Source organism: Protopterus annectens, chromosome 8.part0 (genome assembly GCF_019279795.1).
Source record: "Protopterus annectens isolate FY-2018-M chromosome 8.part0, PAN1.0, whole genome shotgun sequence".
NCBI classification, from domain to species: Eukaryota; Metazoa; Chordata; order Ceratodontiformes; family Protopteridae; genus Protopterus; species Protopterus annectens.
This window is the reverse complement of record NC_056741.1, coordinates 264,111,353-264,128,550: the sequence shown is the minus strand read 5'-3', so window position 1 is coordinate 264,128,550 and position 17,198 is coordinate 264,111,353. Positions and strand designations below refer to the sequence as shown.

The window sequence follows — 17,198 nt, the reverse complement described above, 5'->3', positions numbered from 1 at the left end:
CTCAGTCTCCTTCAGGTTACTGAGAGGTGATCTTTACCTGGCATAGAAGTCTTCCTCAGATTCTGCTCTGGACCTCCTTCACATCCACAAAACAAATAGCATCAGGAACACTTGATCCAAGGACCTGAACTTTGCCTGCAGCATAAATAAAACCTGCTGGAAAGACCAATGTGTCTCAGAGAATCCCTGCACTATGGAAAAGGCTCCCCATCCACGTAAAGTAGAGTCCATTCCTGACCCTTTTCAAATGAAATCTTAATCGTTGTATGGGAAATCATAAATTCACCCCATGTCTCTGATGGACAGAGGCCAACAATAAGTTAAGTAATCACAAACCGACATAGCCCCCCCACACCCACACTCGCACATGTATAAAACCCTTATCTACCTCATTGCTAACATACCCCCACCATATAGGCAGCCAACATACTTGAGGACTAAACTGGGTTGGGTCGCACAGCTTGGCTTATATCAATTATATTGGTCAATAAACTAGTATAAACCAATCTGAATGCCGCTGTTCTATCTGCCAATTCACTGCTGATTTTTGGTAGGGAATTAACATAACAATCCCTTCTAGCCATCATTGTAAATGTCTTCCTGGCCATTTCCTACAGAAATTATACTAGGCTGAAATTAGGGTACCTGGATCAACCGTAATGCTATGTGCTGTCAGCAAACCTATAGACTATTTTAATTGCTTTGCATAAACTGTGGCAAGCATGCAGGCTGTTGCGCCATTGTTCAGTTGGAGCATAAGACAGGATGAAATGTAGGACTGTAAAAGGAGAAGGGAGAATCATACAATAAGTGATTAAAATGCTGAAGCAATAAATTTGTTTCCTCGTATCTGAGATGAGGTTTGGTCCTTCCTTCCTCTATATTTTATTTATTTAGCTTTTAGGCTGCACATACTTTACAAGTCACAGTTCTATGTGCATAATCACATATTGTAAGGAATTGATATGCATAGTTGTACGTAACAGAACTTCAGTTGTAATCTCTTTAATCTGTAAAACAGTTGGCAGTCACTTGGTGATAACCTCTTTATTTAGTTTAGTAGGTTGTAATGCAGCGACTAGAGACAGGATTTTATCTTAAGTTTGTAAATTTAATTTTGTAAGATGCCCAAAGATGGGAATTTTGAGTAAAACTAACCATCCTTAAACAGAGTAATGTAACCTACTCAGCAGAGTACACCTGCACATCCTACCTCATATTACTTACAGGCAGTGAAATCACTTGTAAAATTAAGTGCATTCAAAAATAACATTATTTTGACAACCCAGGTGAAAAACATTTGTGGCTTGTCACATTTTGCTAATACATGCTATATCAGTTCAGGCAGTCACATAACAATTAAGGCAAGGCCCTGCTCTAGAGGATAACCTGTTTAAGTAGTGTATGTTCTGGTAGCTTCAAGATTCCATTGTAGTGGGCTACATATAAAAATAAATATATAATATTATTTCGTCAAGTTGTCTACTTCACAGGCAAGTTAAAAAGTAGTAATTTAACAAATAAACAGCAGCAAACAAGAGGCATAAAGTGACGAGTCTGAGGCACAAAGATATGACATTTTAACAGCATTCAGGAACTGCGGGTGGCAGTGTTCCATTTGATCCTTTGAGATGTAGTTTATTTAGCTACCCTGGAGTTATAGACCTGGACATTTATTTTTATATATATATATATATATATATATATATAGTTTTAGTACACTACTTCACTGGTAGCCCACAAGGACTTCAGACTTGAGCATGAGCAAAAAAAACAAGTGTCAATATGTGTCTTCATCTTAAACCAAGAGTCTCCAAAAGAATGGATATTTGGCCTGACTTCTAGGGCTTCCTCAGACCCAGCCCTGATGGATCTGTTGCGCATGTCCAAAACAAACAGCACCAGAAACACTAGATCCAGGGATCTGAACTTCACTTGTGACATAAACATAACGTACTGGAGAGACGGGTATGTGTCCCAAAGGATTCCCGCACTATGGAATAGGCTACCCATTCATCTCTGGCCCCTTTCAAACAAAGCCTTGACAGTTGGATGAGAAATCATAAATTTACCCCCCAGTCTGTCCCACATGTCCCTTATGGACAGAGGCTTAGAAAGCCTTAGTTATCTCTTTACTAACATGCTCACCTTATAGACACCCATGATACTTGTGACCAAATGGTTTGGGGTACACAGCTAGGCTTGCAAGGACCCTAGTGGTCATTAGCCTAGTAACAACCTATGACCCTCTAATGATGATGACCTACAGAAAAAGGTAGCAAACTTTACTACATGTATATGTATTTTCATTTTAAGTTTCCATTCTGTATAGGATTGGTTGTGGCTTTTGATGGCTAATATTTGGAATCGTTGTATATTTTAATCTGTGAATTAACCAGCCTTCCAACTTGATCAGTAAAAAATAAGAAATTGTAGACTGTGTTTAGAAGATATAATGTATGCTTAAACTGACTTTTCTGGCACCAACAATTATGAAAGACCATGTTGCATGAACAGTGGTTTTGGAGAAATCAAATTTCATGTTCTAGTTGGCCTTTGTCCCCTTACCCTTTTATTTGTATGTTTCATTTAGACTTAATAAATTCACCATAATGCTAGACCGTTCCAGCAGTCTGCAGTTGCTGTAGAAACCTTGGAAGACAAGTGTACATTTCCTGAAGGTACCAGGGTAAATCTCCAAATTATCTTTTATGTAGTATGAAAATAAACATGTTTATTAACAATCTTCCTTCTGTAGGCTGTACTAATTTTTATTATGTAGTTATTTTATAAGATTTTTGAAGAAGCTGCACTTGGGTTCATATTATTCAAATAGTCTTAAAATGGCAGAAACTCATAAATGCTATATACTTACTCCATTGGTGCTATCATCTACCTACCTACTATTGAGTGATCAAGAGTTTTCAGTTCATTAACTGCATATCTGGTTAAGGGTGGTACTGAGCTGGTACCTATCCTGGCATAAGGAGTTAAGTAAGGCTGAGTGGGATGTGCATCTGTATCGGAACATGCATACACCCACACCTAAAAGGCAGCTTAAAAGCTCACCAATCCACCAGCTGCATGAGTTTGGGACACGAAAGGTAACAGGAAATCCTAGTAAAAACATATTCAATCAAAAGAAGAAAAAGACAGACTTTGTGTTGAGAACATGCCAGGCATGAGAGACAAGCATAGTAAGGTAGGAGTGCTAAGCACTGTGCCATAGGGCGTACTAGTTAGATTTTTATTATATTTGCTAATTTACAAACAGCATGCAGACCTACAAAATATATTTTTCCAGTTAGAATGTCTTATAAAGTTATGGATTATGAGGGCTTTGTAGAAAATGAAGTAAAATGACATTGCCATATTTAGTCTGCACTATGTGAAAGAGCAGCCCCTTTAGCAAAACTTTTAAACTGTACACAGTGCTAAGTGTTTATAATGTATAATAAAAAAAAACGCTAAAATCTTCTTCCCCTCCCAGAAACTGCTGAAGCTTCAGCAGTTACTTGAGGACCCATTCAGTGGTCTCTCTAAGACCACAAAGCTACTTGAAGGCTGTAAGCTCTGCCAGTTACTCCAAGTTCCTGTCAGGCTCACCCCAAAAAGTCACTTTCTTCAGATTGTCGTCATCATCACAAACTTATCCCAGAACCCTGTCCCAAGCCCAAATGCTACTTTTTTAACTGCATGTTGCAGGTCCCACTCAGTGCCTTATTCAAGCCCCCTCCTTCAAGTAGTGTAAGAGCCATTCCTGTAAAACGAAGTGAATTTAATTTGATTTCTAGTTACTGTTTTCGTCAAAACCCTAACACTTCAGGTATTGTTTATCTGTAGTCCAGTCACTAATTTTTCAACTAGTAAACTAAAGTTTTAATACAGAATGCAGTGTTCATACTAATTATGTCTCTATATTTGCAAAATGTTATTAGCCCTTCTGAACATTGAAGTGAACATATAATTGACAGCAGGACTAAACAAGAATCTAGTAAATATGAACAATATCCATTTGAGTGATACGCTTGGAATTGTACATACTAAAGGGGGCACTGAATTCAATAATGGGTCCATTAACACAAGACTACAGTAGTAAGATGACATGTTTGGATCATGAATATATTCTTTTAGGGATTAACTGTGACAGATGGATTTCCTGACAGTGTTGAAAACGTGATCAAATGAGAGAAGGTTGTCCACTCTGGTCGTTTATGACCACATCGGTCTCATGTAACATATGGTGTGGGAGCAACTTTTTTGCCAAATGCTACTCTTCTGCACCTTTCTGCTTTTCGTTTGAGACCATTTGCAGTAGCTCAGGACATGTCCACATCCCTGCCTTTTCCGGAGATGTTCAGTACCAGTGGATGGTCAGATAGCATTGCCCAGCTTGCAGTTATCAGCAGATTTGGTTGGCCACCATACCTCTCAACTGTCCAGATTTCCGCAGAGTGTTCAGATTTTTGCTTCATATGTTTCATCTGTTCCTCATAACATTTTTGATTTTCTGGCAAATGACTGGGATGAAGTCACTAAATAATGATATGTTTGTGTTTCAGACTCGTTCTCTTTCAGAAAAATGCATGTTAAGGTGACAACTGTTATTCTCGCAACTTTCTAAGTTTATAAGGGCAATATTTAAAATCTGCAAGTAATCTCCAAAGATGCACCAAGTACCACCATGGCTCTCTAAATTTAAATCTAAATTAAAGTATTTAAAATCTGTCCCTATTTTTGGGCCTTTGACCCCCCCCTCCCCCATTCTGTCAGGTTTTGTCCAGATGTTTGCACTAAGAAGTTGAGAGGTATGTCAGCCACATATCTGGACTACTGGCTTGGATATCGGCAAAATAAAATGCCAAACAGGACAGGGCTCAGAATTAATCCTTATGTTACTCCACTAGCTGCAAGTTTATATGCAGAAAGGATTCCAGCAACTTTCAAGGTTAGGATTTGCTAGATTGCCAATCTGCATTTCATCAGATAATGTAGTGGTTTACATTAAGTTTGTAAGTTTGTATAAGTTTTCAGTGGTACAAATATGGGGATACTGTCAGACACCTTGGCCTGGTCGAGGTAAGCTGTGAGCATGGGGTGACCTCTTTCCACAGCCTCTTTAACCTTTTCAAAGAGACTTTCCAGGTTCGGGTGACAAAGTCTGCCCTTCACAAAACCAAACTGAGTGGGGTCTAGATTAGTTAAGTTACCCATGTCTACATAAATGAATTCTGTTATGGTGTTTTGCATTTATGGCTGGTAATGCTGATGGGTCTATGGTTACCTGGGTCTACGGAGTGGCCACGTTTGTGTAGGGTATAGTGGCTGTTCTCCAGGCATCAGGCCCAAACCCTGTAGGTAGGCTAGGGTTGAGCAGTTCAAGGAAAGGATCAGGTAATGCATACATGACGACAATGATGAGAATGCAGCCTGATATGTTGTCTGGTCCCATGGAAGTAGTACGTTTAGCCTTTAACATGGATTCTAATACTTGTTCCAAGGTGATTTCAGGGGAAACTAAATTTTCAAGAATAGTGAGGCTGAAATAATGTGGGTAGGTGGGGTGAAGCTGGCACTGAATTTGTCTGTTAATGTATTGTCTGTGCCCTCAGGAACAGAATGTGTAATAATATGGATGAACTCTGTGCATTGTTGGACAGTCTTTAGCTGTGTCAGCAAATTAAGTAGTATAGATTTATAGTTTCCTTTGGTATCTGTATGTAGTAACCTTAAGCTCGACTCCTTTACATTTTGTGATGGTTCTCTTACGTTCCCTGCTGGCATGTTTCACTGTGGTCTTGAGGTAATGGATGGGTGATGGGCATTTCTTATAACTTTTAATTATTTCCTTCTTTTGTTATATAGTTTTTTAATATGGGAGTACCACAAGAGAGGCTTATTTTATTAAAGATTTGTGCACTGTTTTTTTTAAGCTCATCCCGGGTTGTTAAGTAAACAATCAAGTAGCAGTCGCAGCAAAACAGAGATATATTGAGATGAAGAAATTGTACAAACATTTCCAGTCTTAAAGCAGTTACTAAAGTTGATACAGGAATCTAGTGTCTAACTACAACAGGAGAAGGCAAACTGTGGATAGTAAGTGGTTCAGTTGTCAGAATGTATGCAGTTTAGATAGAAGAGTAAGGAGGAGAGAAAAGTAAGGAAAAGTAAATGACTTTGTGGCTTTCTGCAGTGTTTACTGTCTAAAGAGTGTAGGATAATAGCTTTAGTATTGGTACCCACCCTCCCTCCCTCTTTGAGTTTTGTTGTTATACTTGGAGGCTTTGCAGTTGCCCGCCCCTACTGTAAAAAAAAAAAAAAAAATTAAAATTGCCTGAATCTCCTTGTGTTCTGACTGTGCTTCACAAACATTTTGGAAATATAGAGAATATTTTAGAGCATTTTTTATAGCTGTAATTGCCTTAATATTGCTACAACTCAAGTGCTCCAGGTTGCACTGCATCTGAATTGTTATAGCAATAACCCACGCATGGGAGTGGGTAATGCTGGATTTACCCACGGTTGGTGTGGTTTGGTCACTAGGGCGAAGTCCGAGTGGCCAAACAAAGACAACCGTGGGTAAATCCAGCATTACCCACACCCAGAAGTGGGTTATTGCTATTGTACAATGACATTATTTAAGAAAAAAAAAATATTTTTCTTAAATAATGGCATTGTGTAATGCCTCCTTGATGCCCTTCCACAGCTGTCTGGTATTCTGCGGCAGTTCTGATGTACTGCACATGCGTATGCTTATGCAGTACATCAGAGCTGTGGGCAAAAGCAATGGAAAAAGCAAGATCTCTGTTGCTTTTTACAAACTGTCTCGCTATGTTAAAGGAGTTTAACATAGCGAGACAGCTTTAAAAAAAGCAACAGAGAATCTCCGTTGCTTTTTTTAAAGCTGTCTCACTATGTTAAACCCATTTAACATAGCGAGACACCTTTAAAAACGGAGATAGGAAGATCTCCGTTACTTTTACTGTCCTATGTTAAACTCTTTAACATAGCGAGACAGTGTCTAAACAGTAATGGAGATCTTGCGTTCTCCGTTGTTGTAAAAGTTATACTAATGGAAAAAGTCTGGGTGACCGGACCTTTTTCCATTTCTATAACTCTGATTTACAACGTGCACGTTGACCAATCAGCGTGCACTTTTTGGAATATTAATAGGGGGGGTCATTTATAATTGTGTGTGTTAGCTGCTTTTCTGTATATATAGACTTCTCTGTATATGTAGACTAGCTACTTATTCTGCTGTATTACTGCCTCTTAAATTGTTTTTCAGTTGTGCACTTGCCTTGCTTCATTTAAAAAGTTTTAAATTGCTAATTTTGTAGAGTTTTAATTACAGTTACTGTTTAAGACTACATACTCAAGTGTGCTAGCCTTTTCTGTGTTTATTTACTGTGTTATTGCATTGTTTAGCCTGTTTTGACAAAAAAAAAATACTATCTTGTTTGCTCATTTCCCACCTTTCCTAGCCAGTCCATATCCCAGGCTTTGCTTGTCTCAAGACTTGCTATCCAGACCTTGCTGTGGTAGAGGGAAGTCCTACTGCTTACCAGTGGGAGTGGTGAGCATTGTACTGCCTATCTAACTCTAGAGGAGTGGTTTCCAGCTCTGAAATTGTAATTTTAATAGCCTTTTTGGGCTAATTTCTATCCCTTTCAACTTTCTGGCTTGAAGACACATGCATTTGCACATTTTTCACATCGTGCAGCACTGCGAGGCTACAATTAAACTATTCCAGGTGCCAGAAAGTCTGCTCTTCAACTTTTCCCTTAGAACTAGATGGCTTCCCAGTAGTAGCACTAAAATCTGAACCCCTGTGACTAGCACTTGCTCTAGAACCTGCTGGAAAGCACTAGGAAGCCTGAAACTGATACAAGCACTCAACTCTCCTTGTCAATAAGGAGAAATTAATTGTAGGCACTAAACAGCCTATAATTGCAAAGTAGTTGTTGCCTCACAGAAAGAGGTTCTCCTGTTCGATTTTCGGCTGGCGTGCGGGAAGTGCCTTCTGTGTGGAGTCTGCATGTCCTCTCCGCGGTTGGGGGTGTTCGAAAGACATGAGTAAATGGGCGTGCCTTCGTTGAAGGTTGGACGTCGAGCTGGCACCTCAGCATTCGTGAAAAATCTACTGCCAATCATTAGCGGACCGGAGTTCCGCTGTGGCGACCCCTAACCAGGAAAAAGCTGAAAGACAAACAACAACAACCTTGCAAAGGTAAGGGAAAACCGCTCTTAAACTTTACAAAAAGCATCTAAACAGGCATGTCCAAGGGTCAGCTTCCGGTGATTTTTCCTGTCCACCTGGTAAATCTGGGCATACTGGGGCAATGCGGCAATTGCCTCATGTACATAGACAATCCTCTCCTCCTACCACCCAACACTACAACCTGCGAGAGATGCACTTGCATAGCCAAACTGGAAGCAAAGCTCTCTCCGGCCAAGATTGTGCTAGACAGTCAAGAGGAGAAGGTTAACAACTGCACTACACCTCAAGCAACTCCTAGCCCTTCAAAACCCACACCATCAACATCCACACATAGCAACACTAAACCCACATATGCGGAGGCCCTTAACATTAACCTGCCCAAACAACAAGGACCTCCGAAGCTGAAACACAAACATACACCAGTCGCAACCAAAGTGACACATAGTTCACAACACCAGTGCGCCACCCAACAACAGCCCCTAAGGCAAGACAATGTACACAACACTTTAGTCATAGGTTACTTTATAGTCAGGCACACTGATGTCCCACTTACCAGACTGAACAAGGAGAAAATTACAGTCAGCTGCCTGTCGGGTGCCAGGATCCGCCACATAATGCATGCACTCAAGTCACTCCACAACAAGTACAAATACGACTCTGTCATTGTCCATGCTGGAGTGAATGACTTTAGACGTACCTCCCTGGACTACATGAAAAGAGACATGGAAGCGCTCTTGGATCGTGTGGCCTAGGCAGGTATGACCCTAGCCCTGAGTAGCATCCTGCCTTAGCCCAGAATGATACCACAGTATAAGGACAAAATGATTGACTTCAACAATTGGCTAAGCTTCTGGTGTCATTCAAAGGGGATCCAGTATCTGTCTGCCTGGGAAGACATGATCGACAAACCACGATGCTTTGCCAGAGATGGTCTGCACCTGTCACCCCTGGGATTCAGGCTACTGGCTAAAGCTCTTGCCACCCCTCTAGTGCCTTTTTTAGGCAAGGTTCAAATGATAAAACCACGACCGTAACAGATATATGCATGCAAAATCTGAAGGTAATGCTACTCAGTGCTAGAAGTATAAACCTCAAAATGCACTCTCTCGAGGCAAGGTTGAGGAGTGTCCATATTCACCAAGGATGTTCGCACCTCCAGACTAGTTGCCCAACACAATGCATCTGAAATTTTCCAGGTGCAACTAACACTAGGTAAGACTGCAATCCAAATTGTAGCTTGCTACAGATCCCCTACCATGCCCCAAGATTCTCACTACACCTTTCTAAACATACTGGAAAATATTAAGATACAACCAAACACCCTAATACTGGGTGATTTCAACTACCCTGCCATTAACTGGGAAAACTACTCGGGTACCAACTCCTTTTCCCAACGGTTCTTGTAATTCATAAATTCCAATGCCCTGGATCAACTAACCCATTGTCCCACCAGGGGCTCCTATATCCTAGACCTGGTCATTACCAACATGGGAGATAGATGTTCCACACCAGTGGTCACTCCCTCATTGGTCAGATCTGACCATAAGCAAATCACCCTTGACATCCACATCCCACCCCCACCCCCCAGTAAGGAAACCTCCTTAAAAAACTTCTCCAAAGCCAACTTCATGCTACTGAAGTTAGAAGTGACGAACTTCACGACACCCATACAAACGGGACACTAAGGCACTGTACGAGCACATCCACTCGTGCATGAATCGTGCCATCCTAAATAGAACCAAGATGCTCTTCTCCAAAAAGAGGAAGCCAATCTGGTGGTCCCCTGCTATAAACAAACTATACAACAGAAGGAAGAAACTGTTGCAGAAAAGAGGAAAATCTCAGGATGCAAAAAACTCCCTCACCAGCCTCAGTAAGAAGCTGATATCCTTCATAAAATCCTCAAAAACTAGTTGCGAAAATAAAATTGCCAAAGATTCCAAAGAATCCACAAGGCATTCTATAGTTATGTCAAGAATCTAAATGGCAATGCTCAGATCTGCTGTGAGCTACAACAGAATGGCATTCAATATACTGATCCCAAGGATATTGCCAATATCCTGGCAGATCAATTTAGTGCCAACTTCACCCCCCTCTCACCCCCTAAAGGGCCCATCTCAGTACCAAAAGATTGCCAAATTCCGGTACTCACGGCCACACAGGTAGAAACCGCACTCTCTAAAGCTAAGAATACAACATCCATGGGACCAGATGACATCCCAGGCACTACATGAACTACAAAATGAAGTGGCACCTCACCCAAGTGTCATGTTTAATCATAGCCTCACCTCAGGCTTCGTGCCCACTGAGTGGTGCACAGCTACAGTTATCCCACTCCACAAGGGGGGGATCTGCCTTGGATCCCGGGAACTTCTGTCCCATCAGTCTGACGAGCCTGATCTGCAAAGGCATGGAACGCATTATCATGGAACTTATAAACAAAGACATTGGCAACCTTCAAACACTGGACCCCACCCAGTTTGGGTTTGTGAAGGGCCGATCTTGTCTCCTAAATCTGATTGACTTCTTCATATCGGTCTCCAGAGTTGTGGACGAGGGTAAGGCGGTCCACACAGCCTATCTGGACCTCACCAAGGCCTTCAACACCATCCCCCACTCTGGAATCATAGATAAACTTACTAAGCTGGGCATAAATCCCTATGTCACTCGATGGGTTGCCAACTGGCTTACTGACAGAACCCAGACTGTAAAAGTAGCTGACTCCAAATCCATCTCCTGACAAGTGACAGGTGGAGTACCTCAGGGTTCAGTCCTGGGACCACTCTTGTTTGGCATCTACTTCTCTGAAGTACAGGCCAACACTAAGAGACTCTGGCTAACAAAGTTCGCAGATGACTGCAAACTAGGAGCCATTATTGAATCCCCAAATGATGTGGATATTCTACAAAAGGGCCTTACAGAAACAGATACCTGGTGCCAGAGCCATGGGCTCAAGCTTAATGCCAAGAAATGTATAGATCTGAAGTAGGAGATTCATTTGTCTGCAACCTGTGGGTTATGGATCCGATATCGGATCCGAACCGGCATGGTTTACCAGCTATGGATCCAAGCTCTCAGCTCCTCCCCTCACCCATAATGCCCTGCTCTACCCTCATGACCCCAGATCTCGTTTGCCGCGCATGGTGACCAGATTGTGTTTTTCCAGCTCTCCAGCTAAGTGATATTTCTAGTATCTAAAGTGCTTAAATTTAAAATTTTTTGTTAAAGTTGTGTGAAAGTGTAGGTTTCCCTATTATATTATTACTTTTTTAGTGTTTAAAACTTAATTTTAATATCCCTCCCCTCGCTGGTAGCGTAGTGTGTGTTTGGGCCTGTGAGTGATTTTTGTTACTTTACTTTTACTAGTTCTAGTAACATTGTTTGTTTGCTTTTGGGATGTCTGAGCAGCCCAAAGCTATTTTTTCTAAGTGCTCCGAGTGTGGCCATAAGCTTTCCCCAGCTGATGGCCACACTGGTCGTGTTAGATGCCTGGGGTTGAACACCTCACATCTGGATGTTCCATTTGTGCAGGGTTCAACCCAGGGCTTGAAGGAGCGGAGGTCCAAGCTTGTTTTGGCGGGTCTCTTGCCGGACTCGGCTCGGCCTCCGCTCTCCGGGTAACCGTTACCACGGTTGTCCCTCTCCTCCCTCCTCCTCCTGGGACTCAACCTCCCTTTAGTGGTTCGGAGGAGAGGAAGCTAGAAGAAGGACCGAGGGAGAAGCACCATAGCGCGGCCGAGACCTCTGTTTCGCCCGCCAGCCAAGCTGGCTTCTCCCGGCTTCTTGTCTGCTGGCTCTCCCTCCTCGGCTCCGGTCTCCAGCGTGTTTTCACGGGACCTGAGGAGGAGGAGACCCGATCTCCGTCGAGGCTATCGAGGAGGCACTCAAGGCCTACCTCGTAGCCTCGCCGAGATCAACTTACAGCCTGTCGGACTGATCTGGACCGGATGATGAGAAGGTTCATCCAGGCCCAGATGCAGATGGGAGTGCTCTTGCCTCCCTCTGGGGAGCTCGACCCCTTTTCAAGCCAATTGCTCCTTCTCCAACCCGCTACCGGGTTCGGAGCAGTTGAGCCGAGCAGCTTCGAGCCGGGTGGGCCGGCCCGATAGTACTGGTACTGGATCCGACCTCTCGAGCCTGGATCCGAGCCGGATCCGGGGATCAGTGCTCGGCGCCGTCTGTGTCGGAGCGCACTGTCCTTCAGATCCGAGCGCCGGGCGCAGGCTCCGATCCACTCTCGGATCGAGGGGAGCCGATTGTCGTATCCTTTGGTCGAGGTCGGCTCCCTTCGGCTTTTGATGTAGTGGAGAGGGCCCTGTTGAGGGTCTCGGACCCCGGCACTTGTTTGGCTCCGTCCGCTCCCTCTGCACTGGGTCAGGCTTCCACCATCCGCCCTTGGGACAGCCCGCTCCTGTGCCCCAAGCTGTTCCCTGGAACAGGTTACTGTTTACAGGAGTCCTCTGACAGCCCCCAGAGGATGTTCCTGCAAGCATACGTGCAAAAGGAGGCACATTGACTCGCCGAAGTCTCTCACGGAAGACACGGATTTGGAGGAAGGGAAGGCTCCCCACGGTCACCCCGAGGGTGTCTCATTTGGAGACATCATGGAAATGCTCCGCATAAGGGGTGGTCTGCCCCAAGTCTTCCTCGGACGAGTCCGTGTTCTTGGAGGCATTTGAAGCGGGCCCGCTACCTCTTGGGTGTCCCTCCTGCCGACCCCTGGTGGACCTCATTACCACCAGGCGTGGAAGGAACCGGACACCGTGGAGCCAATCCCTAAAGGCCGACGATCCTCAGTCCCCGCTGACCGTGCCCATTGGAGTAAGGGGCCTCCGTAGATGCCATGTTGACGGTGGCGCCACCAAGAGGGAACTTGCTCAGGAGAGTCCTCAGTCCATCCCGAGCAAGGAGTCTCGATGATGGACCGCTTGGGAAGCGGATGTTTAGTTCAGCGACCTTCTCGGTAAGGCTGAACTACCTGGCACATGTGATTAGGATGCAGCGATCTTATTAAAGAATACGCTGCATCTCCCCAGAGTCCATGTCGGAGGAGGACAAAGTACTGCACTCCACCCGCATGGCCACTCTCAGGTCCGTTACCAATACCTCTATGCGGCTACTCTCCCATGCTACGGAAGGCCGCTAGAGCCGCAGGGGCAGGTCTAGTTACTAGACGCCAGGCCTGGCTCCGTCATTGCGTTCTCAGAGCCCTTCAAAGCGCCATTTGCTAACGCCCCATTCGATGGTTCTGCCCTCTTTGGCAAAACTGTTCGCGACACTTTGACCCAGAGCGAAGGATGGGAAGACGCTGTCTGCCATCGAATCCTTCTCTGCACCCCAGAGGCCCTATTCTAGGAACCAAAAGGGTCAGAAGAAGATGTGGTTCCGAAGTCGCAGCAATCCCAGCCTGCTCGACAACCAGTCCTTCCGTGGCAGAGGAGGACAGGGAGGACGCCGCCCTAGAGGCAGAGGGGCTCCCAGGAACTTCGGGTCCAGAGAACCCTTCTCTGAACGGCTCGCGAGCAACCCTGAGGGTTGCCCGCTGCTCCACCCTGCAGGCAGTCGGGCGACGCTTTTCGGAGCACCTACCCGCATGCGGGTCCACAACATCACAGCGCTGGGTTCTCCAGATCATATCCAGAGGATACCATATCCCCTTTCGCCACTTGCCAAAATTGAAGTCCCTCCCCGACGTTCCACCCGGTCAACGGGAGGCCGCTTTGGCAGAAATTGGCCATCTGCTAAAGAAAAGAGCCATCCAGCCCGTCCCCCCAGACCAGATCGGATCAGGGTTCTACTCCAGGTTCTTTTTAGTGCCAAAAAAGACGGGGGATCTAAGACCAATTTTAGACCTTTCTCTCTTGAACCTGGCAGTTCCCAAGGAGAAGTTCCGAATGGTCACTCTGCAATCTATTCTCCCCCTTCTGGGAGAAAATCACTGGATGTGCTCCATAGACCTCAAGGATGCGTACTACCATATACTAATGGACAGGCGCTCCAGGAGGATGTTCTTCATCTCACATTGCTGCAGTCCTTACATATGGGGTAGTCTGCTGTCCTCGGTCGGCCCGAATACCAAAGTATTAGGCTGACGTCGGTCAAGGTGCCTAAAACTGACATCAGGACGTCAGGGTACAAAAGCACATGACCGACGTCATATCCCCAGTCTTTTTTGCCGCATGGTCCGATGCAGAAGCAGCGTTGCAAGTGCCGTTCGGCGTTCTGAAATTTTTCGAGTTCGGAGTTTCAGACCGAATCCAAGTTGGCTAAGTACCCCGTTGGGGAATATTTTGTTTTTTTCTTGCCTCAGTGTATTACCGGATGTCAGAAAAAGTGAATAATTGTATTTCTTGTGGGAAACAGATACCGCATAGGGATTATCATTCTTTGTGCATTCCTTGTTTGGGGCCTGAGCACGACGTAGGAGGTGTCGCTTTGTGCTAGGTTTAATAAGCACTATTAAGCGAAGGTTGGATTGTGCTAGGCTGGTCTTGAAGCGGTGCAATTATAATATGATGTCGGATACTCCGGCCCGCTTCCACGAAGAAGCGCAAAGACATAGCGGTTAAACCTAGGCAAGATGAGTCGCCCGTTCGGACGCCGGTTCTTTAGAGGTTTCAGTGGAACCGGTGGTTCCGATGGAGGCTTCTCTGGAGTCTCAGGGGGAGACTTTGATTTTGCAGGATGTGGCCTCTCAAGAGGCAGGTCAGGCTGAAGGGGCTTCTCAGGTTTCTGTACTCCTCCCTTCCCAGGGTGGTTAGACCCTCTCCTTCTGTTTCCAAGGCTTCTTCCAGAGGCAGGCCAGGTTTAGCTTCTGTTGGTGTCAGTCCTAGTTCAGCAGGGTCTGTGCCCAAGAAGCACATGCTTAAAATGGCAGAAGATTTGATTACTCTGATTAGAGGTTCTTTGCCCCCTCCTGATAAGAGGCCTAGGGTGGAGCCAGAGTTGGAAAGTTTTGTACAGGCTTCGATGTTTCAGAGTCTTCGGCTGAAGACTTGCAGGAGTACTCTCCTTATTCTGATTCTGATGCAGAAGATTCCACTCCCTCTGCTTCTCCTCCAGAGGATTTTTCTTTTTCAGAGACTCTTCATTCTATGAGGGAACATTTTAAGTGGGAAGGTCAGGACTTCTCTGATTCACGGAAAAGGCTTAGGAATTTTGTTTTTACCTCAACATAGGCCCTTAGCTATACCCCTGTTCTGGATGTTGTGCAAGATGTGTTTTCAGAGGCTTCACTTAATCCTGATTCTCTGCCTCCTGCGCCTGTTAAACCGGATAGGTATTACAGGGTGCCTGAGGCTCATAAATATCTCTATAAGAGTCCTAGGGCGGACCCAGAAACTATTAGTCAGGGACCTAAGGGTGTCAGGGCCTCTGTTGTAAAGAACTCGGTTCCTCTAGATAAAGAGGCCAGAGCTTTGGATAGATGGGGAAAGAAGGTCTATACATCTTCTACCTTAGCAATGAGGGCTTTGAATTGCCAGTTTCATATGTTGAAATATCAAAATTTTCTTCTTTCTCAATTGAAATCTAAGGTGGATGCTCTGGCAGAAGGCATTGAGTGTAAAGAATTACAAGATTTGGTGCATGTCTCTGAACAGGTGGGTAAGCATTCTTTACAGTGTGGTTTTGATGCTTTGCAGGCCTCTTCTAGGGTGGCTGCCACTGGTTCAGTTCTTCGCAGGCACGCCTGGCTTAAGGATCAGAATTTATCTGACCATGTTAAGACTAGGATTTTGGATGCTCCTTTGCAGTCTGAAGTGTTGTTTGGTCCACCTGTGGAGTCAGTCTTGAAGAAAATGGAGGACAAGGCTAAGTCTATGCAGACTGTTAAAGATTTTTTGCAAGTTCAGCCTCCGGAGTTTAGTAGAAATTGGCCTGCTAAGGGGTGGACGTATCCTTCTTCTGATTCTCAGTCTAGGGGTAGGTCTAGACGTGGTAGGGGCAGAGCTCAGAGTTCCTTCAGACATAGAACATGGAGTTCACCTGTACAATCTTCGAGTGAGGGCAGGGGCCAGTCCTTTCGTAAACAGGCCCAATGACCTACTTTTTCAGCTGCCAGATCCTTCTTGCCTGGCAGCACCTTTGGGAGGACGGTTGGCACTCTTCAAGGAAAATTGGATTTTAATTACCCAGGACAAATGGGTATTGGATATCATACACCAAGGTTACAAGTTTTATTTCCATACCTTGCCCCCTTTCAAAGGCATGCCAGACGTTCCTCCTCAGCAAAGACTAGAGGCTCACAAACAGATTTCTACTACTTCAAATAGGAGCTATACAACCGGTCCCTCTGCCAGAAGTGGGCCTAGGATTTTATTCTCGCCTGTTTCTAGTACCAAAGAAAGGGAACACGTGGAGACCAATTTTGGATTTATCTATCCTCAACACATATCTGGACATTCCCAAGTTCAAAATGTTGATGTTACAACAGCTTTTACCTCTGCTGGGCAAAGATCACTGGATGGTGACTCTGGATCTCAAGGAAGCTTACCTTCATGTTCCTATCAGGCCCAGTTGCAGGAAGTATCTGCGCTGGCTGGGACTTTTCATTATCAGTTCTCTGCATTGCCCTTTGGCTTATCTACTGCCCAGAGTGTTCACAAGGTTCTGGCTCCAGTGGTAGCTTTCTTCAGGCTGAGAGGAATACAAATCTATCCTTATTTGGACGATTGCCTGATTCTGGCTCAAGGAAAGGACGAACTTCTTCATCATTTACAGTATGTGATGGCAGTGTTAAGATGCCTAGGGTATTCTGTGAACGAAATAAAGTCCAGTCTAGTACCCTCTCAGGACATGTGCTTTCTGGGTGTGAGACTGAATACAGCATCCCAGATGGCCTTTTTGACCCCGGACAAACAAAAGAATATTTCTTTTTATTTCCATCAATTGTCTCGTCAGTCCAGGCCGACTGCAAGGACAGTCCTTCAAGCCTTGGGGTTCATGGCATCTTGTATTCTGGTACTTCCCAATGCCA

General features: G+C 44.6%; 1 protein-coding gene across 4 annotated transcripts in view; it reads left to right on the top strand.

Annotated features, from left to right (window-relative positions):
- The window catches only part of SLC25A44 (solute carrier family 25 member 44), a 409,314-nt gene that overhangs the window by 60,522 nt on the left and 331,594 nt on the right, over nucleotides 1-17,198 (top strand). The window contains exon 2 of one of the 4 annotated variants that reach the window (XM_044079752.1): nucleotides 2,594-2,681. The exons of 2 other annotated variants lie outside the window; for them this stretch is intronic. The gene's annotated coding sequence lies outside the window, so the exon portion shown is untranslated. Of the gene's footprint in view, nucleotides 1-2,593; nucleotides 2,690-17,198 lie in introns of all 4 variants that reach the window. One more of the 4 variants, XM_044079750.1, reaches the window with a different exon arrangement.